Genomic DNA, 19,294 nt, shown 5'->3' on the forward strand with positions numbered 1-19,294 from the left:
AGAAATGGTGTGGAACAGGATCCTGCAAGAGAAACCATGGCTGAAGGAATCAACTTACAAGAGGGTGCTCCTAGATCGTGACTGAACGAGAACAGAATGACAGCAGCTGAGAGAGAAGACACAGAAACGATAGGGGCTAGGATGTGAGACAAGGACAGAGTCAGCAGAGGACAACCAGAAAAGGGCAGAGCAACAAGTGCAAGCACACACAGAACCAACCCCAGAACCCCACAACCAAACACACAACCCCAACACAGCCCACAATCCTCAGTTGCAGCCCCCATCTCACACTACCCTGTGGAATCCCATACCACACTGCCAGACCCCCCAGAACAGTGTTGGAGAGGAAACTGAAGGTATGGTACACCAACGAGGATGGAATAACAAATAAATGGGAGGAGTGGCATGAAAGAGTCAAAGGCATCACTGGACATCATAGTTCTCACAGAACCCAAGCTCATAGGAATGATAACAGATGCCATCTTCCCAATGGGTTATCGGATCTAGAAGAAAGACAGAGGGAACAGAGGGGGAGGAGTGGTGGCACTGCTAATCAAAAACTAATGGGATTTTGATGAGACAGAGAAGCAAGAGACTACATAATAGGAACACATCAGTCTGGAGGTCCAAAGGTGGTAATTGTAGTGATGTACAACCCACCACAGAGCTCTCAAAATAGCAAGGGTCACCCCGATCCATAAAGGAGGAGACCAAACAGAGTTGAATAACTATAGGCCAATATCCAATTTACACCCTCTCTCAAAAATCTTCGAAAAATTAATTCATAAACGAATCTACTCCTACCTCATCTCCCAAAACATTCTGAACCCCTGCCAATTTGGATTCAGGCCTAATAAAAATACTAATGATGCTATTATACACATGCTAGAACATATATACACTGCAATAGAGAAAAAAGAAGTCCCACTGGGGATCTTCATTGACTTATGTAAAGCTTTTGATACAGTTGACCATGACTTGCTCCATGTAAAATTGTCACACTATGGTATTAGAGGGCACTCCCTCAACTACCTCAAGTCATACCTCAGCAACAGAAGCCAATATGTGTACGCAAATGGGGCAAGCTCTTCCGCTCAACCAATTACAGTTGGTGTCCCACAGGGAAGTGTCCTTGGCCCTCTTCTCTTTCTCCTATACATAAATGACCTACCAAATGCTTCGCAATTACTCAAACCCACACTTTTTGCAGATGACACTACATACGTCTTCTCTCACCCGAGCCCAGTCACGCTAGCCAATACCGTAAACACCGAATTACAGAAAATATCTACCTGGATGAGGACTAACAAACTTACACTAAACATTGACAAAACCTACTTCATTCAGTTTGGAAACAGAGCTACAGCTGTACCTCTTAACATAACGATAAACAGATAACCTATCACAAAGCTAACAGAGGGAAAATTCTTAGGAATCCACCTTGATAATAGACTCAAATTTCATACACATATACAACAAATTTCTAAGAAAATTTCCAAGACTGTAGGCATACTATCGAAGATATGGTACTATGTTCCACAGTCAGCCCTCCTGGCCCTTTATCACTCTCTTATTTACCCCTATCTCACCTATGGAATTTGTGCATGGGGCTCAACAACAATTAACCATCTCAGACCACTAATTACCCAACAAAAGGCTGCAGTTAGAATGATAACAAATTCTCACTACAGGCAGCACACTCCACCAATATTCAAAACACTCAACCTACTCACCATACAAAACATCCATACTTATTATGGTTATAAAAGGCGGGTCATCATTTGACTAAGACCCGTGTCAGGAAACATTTGTCCTGTTTCCTGACGAACCTTACCTAACCTAACCTAACCTTATTACTGCACCTATTACATACATAGAACACTTAACTCTGATATTAACCCTCCCCTCAAACATCTCCTTGCCAACCTCAACAGAACACATGACCATAACACAAGGCACAGATCACTCTTTGATGTTCCTCGTGTCCATTCATTACCTGTAAATATAAAAGAAACACTACCTGTTTATAAATTCAAGTCTCTTCTCAAAGATCACTTACTCACTCAAAACCAAATAAATACTGAATAACTGAACCTTATAAATTGTATATCCTAAATGTTACTCACAATTATATCACACAAATGTTAAACCTAGGACCCAATCTAACTTTGTTATTTTTTTTAAATACACTACCTAACAGAATACTCCATTCTACTGAATGTACAGCAATGCATGCAACCATATGACCTGTCTTTGTAATACTCATTTGTGCTTTATAGTTATCTGTTTACAATAATGTTTTATCACTGCTTTCATCATTGCTTAGTTAATCTTAAGTTAATTTTAAGCCAGCCCGTAATGCTATGCATATAAGTGGCTTTGGCATGCTGCTCTTACCTGTATTTTTTTGTACCTCTGTATGTATGCTAAAATTACTAAATAAATAAATAAATAAAGTAATAGAGCAATGGGTGACACACTGGCTGAAGTGGGCAGAAGGGCTTGTGCATGCAGAGCAAAGCTGCTGATTGTTGGTGACTTCAGGAAATATACTGGGAGAACCTGGAGCTACATGGGGGCCCAGAAACATGGAGGGCTAAGATGATGGAAGTGGTACATACATCCACCTGGTATGTTGTACAAGACTAAACTCAAAGTCTTCAGATTAGAACATAAGAACATAAGAATGTAGGAACACTGCAGAAGGCCTACTGGCCCATACGCGGCAGGTCCTTATCAAAACGACATCTACCCAAAGCTACTCAAGAAACAACTCCCGCACCCCTTGACACCAATCAAACCCAGCCCCTCCCACTCATACATTTGTCCAGTCTCTTCTTAAAGCTACCCAAGGTCCTAGCCTCTATCACCCCACTGGGAAGACTGTTCCACGCATCTACAACTCTGTTAGAAAACCAGTACTTACCTATGTCCTTTCTAAATCTAAATTTATCCAACTTAAATCCATTATTCCTGGTTCTTAACTGGTTCGACACCCTCAGTACTTTATTAATGTCTCCCTTGTTTATGTCCGTCATCCACTTATACACTTCAATGATATCTCCCCTTATTCTACTCAAAGCGTTTGACCATAGAGTTACTAGTATGTCAAACTGGACAATTTCTCCAACACCTTGGATCAAGAGCCTCCCGGACAGGCCCCCATTTGTTACAAAAAACGCGATTCTAAAAGCTTAGAGATCTCCAGTGAATACTAGAAAGGACTGCCCTTCTAGCATCCAGCCTGTTAATGGGTTTTCGTAACAAGTAGTCAGTATCATTGTCCAATTATCCATTAGAATTCAGTATTATTCAATAGTGCTTCAGGATTAAAACTGGTAGGCTACTAACTAGAGAAATTAAAATTTAATAAATGTAATAAGTCTAGAGGTATATTATCAAATTAAATTAAATTAAATTAATCACAATAATCAAAATAATATCACTTCTCTCGTTTACAGTATTATTGTGTTGAAAGCACATATCACATTATCATTCTTAAGTGCCGTCTGGTACATTTAACATTTAATAAGATATTACAAATATGTACAAGTTTGTGTGTATGTGTGTAAGTGCTCTAAGTAGTTCGTTATGTCTCAAGACTCGACTAGACTTAAACAAGTGACTGACAAAGTCCTCTAATAAACTAACTTCTTGACCGACTGGCAACCAGAACAGTCTGCTTGAACAACAAAAAGAATGCTAAGCCCAATAGCAATATAACAAGCAGCTGCGACACAGAATCAGGAACAAGGAGATAATATAACGACACTAAGTAGGGACCATCTGCAGATCCTCCACAAAAGTCACAAAACTCCCATACTACTGAATCTAAGTTCAGCATAAGAAAATCCCCGACAGTGATAATACACAGATACCAGTACAAATTAAGTGAGAAGTTACAACTCAGGACCTGAGATGTTTCGAGTGTCTATGTGACACACAACCTCAGTACAACGTCGAAAATCACTAAGTCTATACAATGTTCTGTGAACAGAGTTCTACAGAACTAACAAGAATAATGAGACAGACAATCTGTCCAACCACCAAGAGAGTCTAGAGCAGACTGAATACTTTAGGCGAGGTGAGGACACCCCCCCCGCTCGATCACGTGATAGCTCCGTGGACAGTACTGCCCAGCAACAGAAGCCGGCAGAATAACGAGCAAGGAGCGATAATTAAAGTAGTTAGACAATCAAGACTTGAACTGAACACATAATATGTTACATCCTACCTAACAAATCAAATAACAATATAAAGCAATACATTTACGATTTAGCTATTATCGCAAATATAAGCAATATAAAATTATATGAAAAGGTAATATACATTATATTCATAATCATAATATACATTATATATATTGCAACCCATTCAGGGGTTGCAACACCCCCCCAACACGACAAACGGTCGCACTAGGAGTTGCATTAATGTCTTTCACATTATTACTGATTACTCATATCAATACAATTTAATATAAATATTAATCAGAGTCTCTCTTGTGCCAAGCACCTCTACAATTTCACAGCGTCTGTCACTAGGATATGCCCCTAGTACTAGGGCAGTACAGTATCGTATCTCTGCATACTCGTGGTTATGTACATCAGTGTAGAGACAGGATAGCGCAGATGAGTAGGGCACATTGAGGCTCGAATATAGAGGAGACTGCATTCCACTCTTAAGTAGTGGTTGTGGAATGCTATGTAGTATGGACATCTGAGTATGAAACGGCTTAAGGTGTGTATTGAGGGGGGGGGGTCTGCGGCAGAACAGTGTTGCGCCACACGCAGTACATCTCCCACACAACACTACCCACTCAACACTCAGCTTATGTCTCCTTACCATACACAACAATACTGTGAATATATAAATATAATAATTAGACATGAGTATATATAGTTAATATGGGCTGGAGGGATCAAGTTACTTTACTGAATTTGACATAGCAAGTAACAAAAGGTATTTGGGCATTAAATTACATAAATTTTAAATGGGGAAGTGCCCAAATACTCGTCAAAATGTTCAAAGGACACCACAAGAGCTAGAGCATAATTTTTCTGGTGTCGTTTGAGCTTAGATGAATAATAACATATAGGATGGAGAATATCAGTGGATGTTGACTGATGGAGCAGCACAACACCCACTGCATAACCACTCGCATCTATATGTAAAAAGAAGGGAAGATTGAAATTAGGACTTTTCAACACAAGAGCAGAGGAAAGCAGATGCTTCAAGCTTTTGAACAAGACTGAACAATCTCTAGTCCAGGTGAACTGAACTTTGCTACTAGAGCTCATAGCGAGAGGTGTAGGTGGAGTGTGCGCTGCTAGCTTGCCTGTCACTTGACACACGTGGCAACGTCGCACATGATCAGCTACTGTTTCCTTCATCTTTGGCCGAGTAAAATGTTTTGCCAGTTTACCGAGTGTCTTCTTGACACCCAGATGTCCTCCAATGGGACTATTGTGAGCAAAATCAATGGCTTGTTCACGAAATGTAACTGGTAACACTACGAGATGCTTGACTGTGGTGGAAACACTATCAGCTGACAACTTACATGTATTTTTCTCCATCAGTACACCGTTACTATAATAGTAACAATTATCGAGATCCTTTGCTTCACTCTCAGTAACTGCTATATCTCTCAGTCTTTCCAGTGACTGATCAACAAACTGATCCTTGATTAAATCATCATGAGTTAGAAATTTAACGTCAGTTGTGTCCTGACTAGGTTGATGACACGGGGGAGTTGGTGTTAATGATCCTGGGCGCAGAGCGTCACTAAACAACATATTCAAGCCCAAATCATTGTCATCCACTAACTCAACAGGAGACAAGGATGGTTGTTGTATCTTTGACATATCTCTAGTAATTGCGCTGAGAGGAAATAAAATAGGCTTCTCTCTACAAGCTTCAATGGCATAATTATCATCAGTGTTATTATCAATCACAAGTGGTTCTTTACATATACCAGCATGAAGGATATCGTTCCCTATCAACAAGTCCACTGACCTGATGGGAAATACACCACTGGATATACCCACTGAAATATAACCAGTATAATAGCTTGTTTGAATATAAACTTTGTGCAGAGGCACTTTTATAACAGCCCCTCCATAGGCTTCTAACAATACATCTATCTTGCAATAAGTATCGTCAGTTATGGGCAGTACATCATCTCTTAATAACGTGAGATAATTGCCAGTGTCTCTGAAATTAATTATCTCAGTTAGATGTGATTCGTCAAATCCTATTCTACCTCTTGAAAAGTAAGGACTCATCGCTGAACGAATCTTTTCGTCAGATACACTTTCTGACGCTAGTCATCTATCCTGAGTAACATTATCTAAAACAGTAAGATCAGAGATATTACTAGGATTTTGATGCCTTTGTTGCTCGGAAGAAGATATGACTTGAGTGGGGGCACCAGCCGCACGACTCTTTCTCGTATCTCTTTCTAACTTATAGCAATACTCTCTAGCATGTCCTTTTCTGTTACAATATGTACATTTTACTTTCTTCTTCTTGATATCAGATTTCTGTCTAGCCACAGAGACAGATTCAGGATTGTGAGTTTTCCTGGTAAAGGTATGAGAAGTTACAGTAGCAGATACATCAGGCTGGCAATGAGCAGCTGATTTAGGTTGCCAACTTCTAGGACAATTTTTAGTTACCTTGTTTCTTTGTGTTTTAGTACGTACAAGTTTGTGAGAAATCTCGTAATTGTCTGCTAATGCTGCAGTTTCTAGAATATCCGAGGTAGTATGATCGATCAGATATTCTTGTATGTCAGCAGGCATACAGTTGTTAAACTCTTCGTGTAGTAACAACTGAACAAGGCTGTCGTAGTTGTTACACTTGGCAGCTCTAGACCATCTCTCAAAAGCAACTTTTTCTCACGAGCAAATTCTACACAAGTTTGATCTTGTCGTCGTTGTAACGTACGAAATGCTCTTTGATAACTTACAGGTAACAAGTTATATGTCTCTAGAATAGTTTGTTTGACAGCATCATAACTAATGTACTTGGCAAATGGTAAAGCAGCAGTACAAGTTTGAGCTCTTCCTGTCAACGCTGTATGCAACAATGTTGCCCAGTGCTTACATGGCCAGTTCATAGCACGTGCCTGGTTCTCAAACACATCAAAATAGGTGTCTAAGTCACTTTCAAAAAACTTAGGAACCATGGATGCAGCTTTCTGCACATTAAATGTGTCCTGTGATCTATCAGTCTGTTGTCTTCCCAGACGAACATTTTCTCTTTGGAAATCTTCTTCATTCAATTTCTTCTGTGCCTCTATTTGTGCAGTCTGCAACATAATGAGGCATTCAAACCTCTCAAACTGTTCCTGAGAGATAGGACCAGTGGGTAATGGAGGAGTAGGGAAATTAACATGATCTGGACAGTCCTTAGGTCGGACACTTCGTCCAGCCGTCTCTAGAGAGTCTAGATCTGGTCTAGGATAAGTAGATAGAGGTGTAGCATACACTGTACTAGTATTAGGCTGAGTCATCCAACCAGCTACACTCTGTACTATTGTGTCAGTGAGGCGGGAAGGTGTGAGCGGAGGTTCATTAGGCTCAGACACTTCTGCCTTAGTTGCTCTTTCTTCTACTTCATCAAATAGAGTCATACTTCCTAATTGTGACACTAGGCTTTCTGAATCTGAATCATAATCAGACATCTCTGTATGAGCAGGAAACAATATATCTTTAATTAATGCTCTGACAGTTTCTGCGGTGTAATTCCTGTTATAAGTCACACCGAGATATTTGGCTACTTGCCAACATGTCTGAAGTTTTAATGTACTTAACTCAGACAAAGTCAGAGTATCAATTAACTGTTTCACTTTAGCATACATCACAAAAATAAGTGTACTACGAGAGAGTGATTATGGGAAACTATAATCCTAATAGGAATTTTAGTGTTGGTGGTCTTAGAGTTAGAACTCATAAACAGTATTTCCATCTCCTTGGATCAAGAGACTCAGTCAGGTACATACATCCACCTGGTATGTTGTACAAGACTAAACTCAAAGTCTTCAGATTAGGAAAGTACTCAAAGTGTTTGACCATAGTTACTAGTATGTCAAACTGGACAATTTCTCCAACACCTTGGATCAAGAGCCTCCCGGACAGGCCCCCATTTGTTACAAAAAACGCGATTCTAAAAGCTTAGAGATCTCCAGTGAATACTAGAAAGGACTGCCCTTCTAGCATCAAGCCTGTTACTGGGTTTTTGTAACAAGTAGTCAGTATCCTTGTCCAATTATCCATTAGAATTCAGTATTATTCAATAGTGCTTCAGGATTACAACTGGTAGGCTACTAACTAGAGAAATTAAAATTTAATAAATTTATTAAGTCTAGAGGTATATTATCAAATTAAATTAAATTAAATTAATCACAATAATCAAAATAATATCACTTCTCTCGTTTACAGTATTATTGTGTTGAAAGCACATATCACATTATCATTCTTAAGTACCGTCTGGTACATTTAACATTTAATAAGATATTACAAATATGTACAAGTTTGTGTGTATGTGTGTAAGTGCTCTAAGTAGTTCGTTATGTCTCAAGACTCGACTAGACTTAAACAAGTGACTGACAAAGTCCTCTAATAAACTAACTTCTTGACCGACTGGCAACCAGAACAGTCTGCTTGAACAACAAAAAGAATGCTAAGCCCAATAGCAATATAACAAGCAACTGCGACACAGAATCGGGAACAAGGAGATAATATAACAACACTAAGTAGGGACCATCTGCAGATCCTCCACATAAGTCACAAAACTCCCATACTACTGAATCTAAGTTCAGCATAAGAAAATCCCCGACTGTGATAATACACAGATACCAGTACAAATTAAGTGAGAAGTTACAGCTCAGGACCTGAGATGTTTCGAGTGTCTATGTGACACACAACCTCAGTACAACGTCGAAAATCACTAAGTCTATACAATGTTCTGTGAACAGAGTTCTACAGAACTAACAAGAATAATGAGACAGACAATCTGTCCAACCACCAAGAGAGTCTAGAGCAGACTGAATACTTTAGGCGAGGTGAGGACACCCCCCCCTCGATCACGTGATAGCTCCGAGGACAGTACTGCCCAGCAACAGAAGCCGGCAGAATAATGAGCAAGGAGTGATAATTACAGTAGTTAGACAATCAAGACTTGAACTGAGCACATAATATGTTACATCCTACCTAACAAATCAAATAACAATATAAAGCAATACATTTACGATTTAGCTATTATCGCAAATATAACAATATAAAATTATATGAAAAGGTAATATACATTATATTCATAATCATAATATACATTATATATATTGCAACCCATTCAGGGGTTGCAACATGTACCAACACATAAGGACATTACCAGAGAGAGAGAGAGAGGGAGAGAGAGGAGAGGATGAACCAGCAAGACTGGACCGAGTATTCACCTTGAATAGTGCAGACATTGAGGACATCACATATGAAAGACCCCTCGGGGCCAGTGATCAATTGGTTCTGAGCTTCGAATACATAGTTTCAGGTGCAGAGGGAAGCAGGAATAGCCGGATGAATGAAACCAAACTAAAAGGAGGGGACTACGCAGGCATAAAGAACTTCCTGATCGGGGTTCTGTGGGAAAGAGAACTGGCAGGGAAATCAGTAAATGAGATGATGGAATATGTATCAACAATATGCAAAGAAGTAGAGGCGAGGTTTGTACCCAAGGGCAAATAACATAATGAGAAGGCCAGGATGAGCCCCTGGTTCACCCAAAGGTGTAGAGAGACTAAAACCAAGTGCACAAGAGAATGGAAGAAGTATAGAAAGCAAAGGACCCAGGAGAATAAGGAGAGTTGTCGAAGAGCAAGAAATGACATAACAGCGAAAGCCAAATCTGACCGGAAGCTGTTGTACAGTCACATCAGGAGGAAAGCAGTGGTCAAAGACCAGGTAATCAGGCTGAGGAAGGAAGGAGGGGAGTTTACAAGAAACAGTCTTGAAGTACGTGAGGAGCCCGACATGAGATTCAAAGAAGTATTCACAGTAGAGACAGAAAAAACTCCAGAAAGACAGAGGTGAGATACACCAACAACTGCTGGGCATGATACATACAACTGAGGAGGAGGTGAAGAGGCTGTTGAGTGAACTAGATATCTCAAAGGCAATGGGGCTGGACACATCTCTGGGTCCTGAGAGAGAGAGAGCAGAGGTGCTCTGTGTGCCACTAATAACAATCTTCAACACATTTATTGAAACCGGGCGACTACCTGACATGTGGAAGACATCAAATGTAGTTCCAATTTTTAAAAAAGGAGACACACATGCAGCATTAAACTACAGACCAGTATCACTGACACATGCAAAATCATGGAAAAGATTTTCAGGAGAAGAGTGGTGGAGCACCTAGAAACAAATAAACCTAGCAAGAACCAGCATGGATTCATGGGTGGGAAATCCTGTGTCACAAACCTACTGGAGTTCTATGACAAGGTGACAGCCATAATACAAGAGAAGGGTTTACCTGGAGAGGGATACATGGGTCAACGCCCCCAGGGACTGGACTGAGACCAGGCCTCATGGTGGATCAGGGTCTGATCAACCAGGCTGTTACTGTTGGCCGCATACAAGCTGACGTACGAACCACAGCCCAGCTGGTCAGGTACTGACTTTAGGTGCCTGCCCAGTGCCTTCTTGAAGACAGCCAGGGGTCTATTGGTAATCCCCCTTATGTATGCTGGGAGGCAATTGAACAGTCTTGGGCCCCGGACACTTACTGTGTTCTTTCAGTTAACTTGTGGCACCCCTGCTTTTCGTCGAGGGAATGTTGCATCTCCTGCTGAGTCTTTTGCTTTAATATGGAGTGATTTTTGTGTGCAAGTTTGGTACCAATCCCTCCAGGTGGGTAGATTTCAGTTTTAAATCAAACACATTGCCAGAGTTTTACTTTTCCCATCATGCACTGTGTGGAGCAGGAATTGTTTTATACGTGCATTGTGCACACTCTCTGCACAGACCCAGTCTCTCGTATCTAGATTAAAACTTACCACTCACAGCATATCTTATTCCTTTAAATTCATTTAATATTTCTTCAAATTAACCCCTTTATTGTCTCAACCTCCAATCCTGAGGTGTCTCCTGGTGTCGCAAAATTTAAAAAAAAAAAAAAGATTCTTATGAAATGATAGAGAATCTTTTCCCGATTGTAATGACACCAGAAAAATGAAATTTGATGGAAAACTGATGGAATTACGCTTTTGTGAAGGTAGCGACCTCGGCGATATTTACAAATCGGCGATTTCGCCCACTTTGAGCCCTATTTTCGGCTAATTGCATTATTCCAGTCGACCAAACTCATAGCTATTTCTTTAGAACTCTGTTTTTTCTATCGATTGAGTACAAGAAACTGCCCATTTACCAATTTCAACTACCCAATAACATGGTCAGAAATTTGCAATTTGGCCAATTTCATGAAAACTAAAAAAATATGACAATTTCAAAATAAGGTCCAGAATGAACAATGCAGACATTCCTGGCTCTAAAATAAAATTTTCTTTGTTCATCAGTCATGTCTCCAGGCCCCTCTGATATTACTCTTGCTTTCTATTTTGAATTTTTATTCAAACAAAAAATAGAAGATTTACTATTATGCAGACTACTGCAATACTGTAATAATTGTATAAATAACATCAACCCATTCATGACTGCATATTAGAATGGCTAGTTGGACATTTATTGGACAATGACATCATTTGTTTACTTTTGAACATCGGCAAAAATCAAACATTTCCCCTACTTTGAGTTCCATTTCCAGGTTCTTTTTATAGTAAAATCAATCAAAATCACCTCCATTTCAATAATATGTTTTCCATTCTATCATATGAGACCAAGAAAATGAGAATACACCCATAAATACTATACGAAAATAGACCACAAAGCTGGCATTCTAATTAAAAAAAACGGTCGGTTTTTTTTTTCTCATGCACTGCGTGCTCCAGGATTTTTTTTATATGGTGCACACTGACCACACAGACCCATTCTCTCACACGTGGGCCTACTAGCTTTCTCCTTCTTGATTTGAAGCCGCTAGAATTTATGAGTATATATACGTCAAACACGGTACCTCATAAGACGTATATATACAACCGCGACAGTCAAAGGGTTAATTACATGTATTTTTCTTGTGTTCAGAGTGATTTTTGTAATTTAATACAAATATATTTTCACTCTGCTTATTTGGGAGAAATAACCTTTGTTTTTTGGGCCAAATTGCCAGTTTAGCATGACATACATATGTGTATGTATGTGACATACGTGTGTGTGTGTGTGTGTGTGTGTGTGTGTGTGTGTGTGTGTGTGTGTGTGTGTGTGTGTGTGTGTGTGTGTGTGTGTGTGTGTGTGTGTGTGTGTACTCGCCTAATTGAGGTTGCAGGGGTCGAGACTCAGCTCCTGTGTGTGAGTGCACACATGTATGCATACTTATTTGGATAATGAAAATTTGGTTCTAATTTCAAAAATATAACAGCTGGGAAATATCCTTATTTCCTGGAAATTTTGATTGCAACAATGTTTTTTGTATTTGTTGTTAAACACAGTGGAACCTCAACTTACGAGTGCTCCAACGTGTGAGTTTTTCAAGATATTAGCAGTCACTTGGTCTATTTTTTGCTTCCGGATGCGAGCGCAGTTTCAAGATGCGAGCGGGCCTCAAGGGAAGTTCCTTGACGCTGGTGAGGGGCTCTTGCTCTTGATCTAGGGAATTGGGTCTCAGTTGTTTGTTGGACTATCTTATTGCAATTTGGGCAATATATGATGGAAAGATACTTCTTAACTTACACCAAAATTGAAAGAAATTGGACCATAAATAATGGAGTTCACTTCTCAGCCATTAGCCGCCCCTTAGCAGTATATTTTCGTATGGTTATTATGGTAGTATTCTCTTTTTTTTTTTTTCTTTTTTTTTGGTCTTACTTGATAGAATGGAAGATATATTACAGAAATAGATATGAATTTGATTGGTTTCACGAAGAAAAGTACCTTGAAATTGAGCTCAAAGTAGCAGAAATATTCGATTCTTTGGTGATATTCAAGAGTAAACATATGACGTCACCGTTCAATACCTGTCCGACTGGCCAGTCCAGTATGCAGTCATGAATGGGTTGACATTATTTATACAATTATTACAATAACAGTAAATCTTCTATTTTTTGTGTGAATAAAATTCAAAATGGTAAGCAAGAGGATTATTAAAAGAATACGTACGTACTAATAAATAATAATAATAATAATAATATAATATGTATAATATAATTACGTATATAATAATATATGTAATACAGTGGACCCTCGTTTTTCATTAAGCTCAAAAGTCATAATTTTCAGAAATTGTAACTTTTTTCATCAAAACATTGACTCATGAATCGTCGATTGACTTACAAATAGTTGTTCATCTGGGACGTGTACACATGGCCCCAAGCCACCTCACACTCCATTCCCAGCCAGTGTGCCATTGTTTACCAGTGAGTGAAGATGATCCCACGAGTTCATTTGATACATTTCATAATAATCCATTCGTTTTAGTGCTTGCAACTGCTAAATAAGTCACCTTGGCTCCAAAGAAAGCTTCTAGTGCCAGGTCTTTGGTAAAGAATGTGAGAAACACAATTTAAGAAAAAGTTTGTAGAAAAATACGGAAGTGGTGGTGGTAGAGTGGTAGCAGTTGTGATAGTGGTAGAGGGTGGTAGTGATGGTGGAAGATGGTGGTAGCAGTTGTGATAGTGGTAGAAGGTGGTAGTGATGGTAGCAGTTGTGATAGTGGTAGAGGGTGGTAGTGATGGTAGCAGTTGTGATAGTGGTAGAGGGTGGTAGTGATGATAGTAATGGTTGTGATAGTGGTAGAGGGTGGTAGTGATGGTGGTAGAGGGTGCCTTCAATGATTCAATGATTCTACTAACTCCTCCAATGTTGTTGGAGTTATATAGGGCTACAGAAAACACCAGCACCTCAGCTGCTGCTTTACCACCATCATGGATGGCTTATGCCCTCTGTGGCTCTTATACATCCAACAAGACTCGCGAAATCGTAATGACATGATTGCAAACAAACCATTACGATTTCGTGAGTCATGTTGACGGCAGTAAGGGGACTTTAGCTAGAGTTCGTCACGGCCACTCTAGCTGGAGATTCGTCTGTAAAAACTTGCATTTGCGGTCACAGTGGTGCCTATGCTAACCTTCCTATGGTGTAGAAATATACCTAGTTGGACGAATCTTATTGTGGCTAGCTGGTCCACTGGCTGACGCGATGGTCTGGAGTTTTGAGACTCTCTGACCGCAGGTTCAAATCCCGCCTGTGGTATGGTTTACACCCAACAACACCAACAGAACACCTCTTGTGACACACATAATGACTTATTTTATTCATTCTAGAGTGTATTCCATGTTTTTATGTTATTAATATTGTTCAATATGTCATATTAGTTGGATTGTGATAGATAAATAAGCCATAGAGTTGATATTAGTGTCATATTCTCCAACAATAAATTCGCCTCGCCTCCCCTCCCTCTTCCCCGTCTGCCATACACCAACAAGAGTCTTCAAAAAAGGTAAGTGTGATGTTAAATGTTCATTTATACATTTTATTAGTTCTTTACATTTGTTTGGCATTCTTTTCTGCATGTAAATCTATATTTAAGCTAGGAAAGTGGCTAGGCAAGTGACCCCTGAAGTGACCTAGAGTCCTTATGGAGGGGGATTCCCCTTCCAAACAATAACCTCTCTTCCCTCTCTCCTCCTCCCTGTTTTCCATTCATCAACAACAGGCTGTCATTAGTAATTTTGAGCATACTTACAGAGGTACAAAAAAATACAGGTAAGAGCAGCATGCCAAAGCCACTTGTATGCATAGCATTACGGGCTGGCATAAAATTAACTTAAGATTAACTAAGCAATGATGTAATATGTGATAAAACATTATTGTAAACAGATAACAATAAAGTACAAATGAGTATTACAAAGACAGGTCATATGGTTGCATGCATTGCTGTACATTCAGTAGAATGGAGTATTCTGTTAGGTAGTGTATTTAAAAATTAACAAAGTTAGATTGGGTCTTAGGTTTAACATTTATGTGATATAATTGTGAGAAACATTTAAGATAAACAATTTATAAGGTTCAGTTATTCAGTATTTATTTGGTTTTGGGTGAGTAAGTGATCTTTGAGAAGAGACTTGAATTTATAAACAGGTAGTGTTTCTTTTATATTTACAGGTAATGAATTCCAGATTTTAGGGCCTTTTATGTGCATTGAGTTTTTGCATAGCGTGAGATGGACACGAGGAACATCAAAGAGTGATCTGTGCCTTGTGTTATGGTCATGTGTTCTGTTGAGGTTGGCAAGGAGATGTTTGAGGGGAGGGTTTATATCAGAGTTAAGTGTTCTATGTATGTAATAGGTGCAGTAATAAGTATGGATGTTTTGTATGGTGAGCAGGTTTAGTGTTTTGAATATTGGTGGAGTGTGCTGCCTGTAATGGGAATTTGTTATCAACCTGACTGCAGCTTTTTGTTGGGTAAATAGTGGTCTGAGATGGTTAATTGTTGTTGAGCCCCATGCACAAATTCCATAGGTGAGATAGGGGTAAATAAGAGAGTGATATAGGGCCAGGAGGGCTGACTGTGGAACATAGTACCGTATGCCTACAGTCTTGGAAATTTTCTTAGAAATTTGTTGTATATGTGTATGAAATTTGAGTCTATTATCAAGGTGGATTCCTAAGAATTTTCCTTCTGTTAGCTTTGTGATAGGTGATCCGTTTATCATGTTAAGAGGGACATCTGTCGCTCTGTTACCAAACTGAATAAAGTAGGTTTTGTCAATGTTTAGAGTAAGTTTGTTAGTCCTCATCCAGGTAGATATTTTCTGTAATTCGGTATTTACAGTATTGGCTAGCATGACTGGGCTCGGGTGAGAGAAGACGTATGTAGTGTCATCTGCAAATAGTGTGGGTATGAGTAGCTGCGATGCATTTGGTAGGTCATTTATGTCATGTTGAATGTTCATTCTTTTGTGCATGTAAATCTATCTTTAAGGTAAAAAAAAAAATTTGTTAATACTTGTGGATGTCTGGAACAAATTAATTGGATCAACATTTTTTCTTATGGGGAAAATGGATTTCCAGATCATTGATATCGATAATAGTCACACTCTCGGGAATGGATTAATTACAAAAAACTAGGGTCCACTGTATAATATAAATTATAAGAATACATATGTTCTAATAAATAATAATAATAATACGTATAATATAATTATATAATATACGTAACATAATATAAATTATTATAATACATATGTACTAATACGGTGGTCCTTCAATAATCGTCCAGCCTGAAAATCGTCCATTTCGGAAATAGTCCTGATATTTTTTCTAAACATTGGGTCACAAATGATACGTTAACTCACAAATCGTCCTGCGTCTGGGATGCGTACTCAGGCTCTGAGCCATCTGGGCCTGCCTTCCCAGCCAGTGTGCCATTGTTTACCAGTGAGTGACAGTCTCTTCACTTGCTCCTACGAAATATTTCATAATATTCCATTGATTTTAGCGCTTGCAAGTGATAAATAAGCTTCCATGGCTCCAAAGAAAGCTTCTAGTGCCAGCCCTTTGGTAAAGAATGTGAGAAACACATACAATTTATGAAAAAGTTTGTAGAAAAATACAAAAGTGGTGGTGGTAGAGTGGAAGCAGTTGTGATAGTGGTTGATGGTGGTAGTGATGATGGTAGAAGGTAGTAGTGATGGTGCTAACAGTTGTAGTAGTGGTAGAAGGCGGTAGTGATGGTGGTAGAGGGTGCCTTCTTTAGTGATTCAGCGATTCTACCAACTCCTCCAATGTTGTTGGAGTTATATAGGGCTACAGAAAACACCACCGCCTCAGCTGCTGCTTCACCACCATTATGGACGGCTTACTCTCAGTGGCCCTTATATACCCAACAACAACACAACACAACACCTCTCGTGACATACGTAATGACTTATTTTATTCATTCTAGAGTGTATTCCATGTTTCTATGTTATTAATATTGTTTATTATGTCATATTAGTTGAATTGTGATAGATAAATAAGCTGTAGAGTTGATATTAGTGTCATATTCTCCAAAAATAAACTTGCCATCCCTCCCTCACACAAACAAGTCACCAATAAGAACATAAGAAAGGAGGAACACTGCAGTAGGCCTGCTGGCCCACACTAGGCCGGTCCTTCACAAATCCAACCCAAGCAATAAGGTCAGGTGCAAGTCGGACTCGAATCCAACCCCTCTCACTCGTGTATTTATCCAACCTAAATTTGAAACTACCCAAGCCATAGCTTTTAGAACATAAGAAAGGAGGAACACTGCAATAAGCCTGTTGGCATACTATGCCAGCCCTTCACAAATCCATCCCACTAACAGAACAAATGCTACCCAATCAATAAGCTCAGGTGCAAGTCCGACTCAAATCCAACCCCTCTCACTCATGTATTTATCCAACCTAAATTTGAAACTACCCAATGTTTTAGCTTCGATCACCCTACTAGTTAGACTGTTCCACTCATCAACTACCCCTATTACCAATGTTCATTTATACATTTTATTAGTGCTTTACAATTATTTGGCATTCTTTTCTGCATGTAAATCTATATTTATGCTAGGGAAGTGACCCCTGAAGTGACCTAGAGTCCTTATGGAAGGGGATTCCCCTTCCAAACAATAACCTCTCTTCCCTCTCTCCTCCTCCCTGTCTTCCATTCATCAACAACAGCCTTCAATAAAGGTAACTGTCATGTTGAATGTTCATTCTTTTGCGCATGTAAATCTATCATTTAGGTAAAAAAAAAAATTGTTGTTGATACTTCTGGGTGTCTGGAACGAATTAATTGGATTTACATTATTTCTTATGGGGAAAATTGATTAAAAAATCGTCTATTTCAATAATAGTCCCACTTCCAGGAACGGATTACGGACGATAATTGAGGGACCACTGTAATAATAAATAAAACTATAATATTTAAGAGTGTAACAATTAAGTGTACATAGCATTAAGAGTGTATCACCCAGAGAAAGTTTCAAGTGGTTGTGTGTTGGAGCTATTTAATGACGCTTGTATAACTCATTTCCGAAACATTCTGAAAGGGAGGAAGAAACAAACCTCCTTGGACAGTTTTTTATTGAAATTCCCTGCAGATGAAAGTGTGAAAAGCATGGAGAAAAAGCCAAAAATCAGTGAATGGTGAAGCAACATAAAAATAAAAATTGTAGCAGTTAAGTTCAGTGACAAAGTGTACCATTAAGAGTGTAGCAATTAAGCGATTATGCGATAGAAAAAGGACTAAATGAAATGAACTCCAGACAGCATATGCTGCTGTCCCCAGCATCTCTTCTCCACCATCAACCCCCAACATTTCTTCTCCAAGGTAAATGTTGTAGTACTACATAATTTCTTTACAATATTATTATTATTATTTTCCTTATGAAACTACATAGTGATCTAATTCAGTTTGCCTTACAAACTCTTGTTTTCTGATATAATAAGAGCATGAGAAGGTATGTAGTCAAAAGCAGAAATGGCTGCTGTGGTGGCCCTATACACCTCAACAACAACAATGGCTGCTGTCCCGCCACCGACACTTCCACTAGCCACATACATAATGACATATTTCATTCATTTAGTGTATTGGCTGCTGTCCCGCCACCACAACTACCACTAGCCACACACGTAATGACATATTTCATTCATTCTAGTGTATATATCATGTTTCTCTGTTATTAATATTATTTATTATGTCATATTCGATGAATTGTGATAGATAAATAAGCTCTAGAGTTTATTATTATTATTATTATTATTATTATTATTAACACACTGGCCGATTCCCACCAAGGCAGGGTGGCCCGAAAAAGAAAAACTTTCACCATCATTCACTCCATCACTGTCTTGCCAGAAGGGTGCTTTACACTACAGTTTTTAAACTGCAACATAAACACCCCTCCTTCAGAGTGCAGGCACTGTACTTCCCATCTCCAGGACTCAAGTCCGGCCTGCCGGTTTCCCTGAATCCCTTCATAAATGTTACTTTGCTCACACTCCAACAGCACGTCAAGTATTAAAAACCATTTGTCCCCATTCACTCCTATCAAACACGCTCACGCATGCCTGCTGGAAGTCCAAGCCCCTCGCACACAAAACCTCCTTTACCCTTTCCCTTCAACCTTTCCTAGGCCGACCCCTACCCCGCCTTCCTTCCACT

General features: G+C 39.2%; 1 protein-coding gene across 4 annotated transcripts in view; it reads left to right on the forward strand.

Moving 5' to 3' along the window:
• LOC128698470 (NFX1-type zinc finger-containing protein 1-like) overlaps positions 1–19,294 on the forward strand; it is a 412,092-nt gene that overhangs the window by 255,772 nt on the left and 137,026 nt on the right. The window lies entirely within an intron of this gene.

Source organism: Cherax quadricarinatus, chromosome 88, assembly GCF_038502225.1.
Source record: "Cherax quadricarinatus isolate ZL_2023a chromosome 88, ASM3850222v1, whole genome shotgun sequence".
NCBI lineage: Eukaryota > Metazoa > Arthropoda > Malacostraca > Decapoda > Parastacidae > Cherax > Cherax quadricarinatus.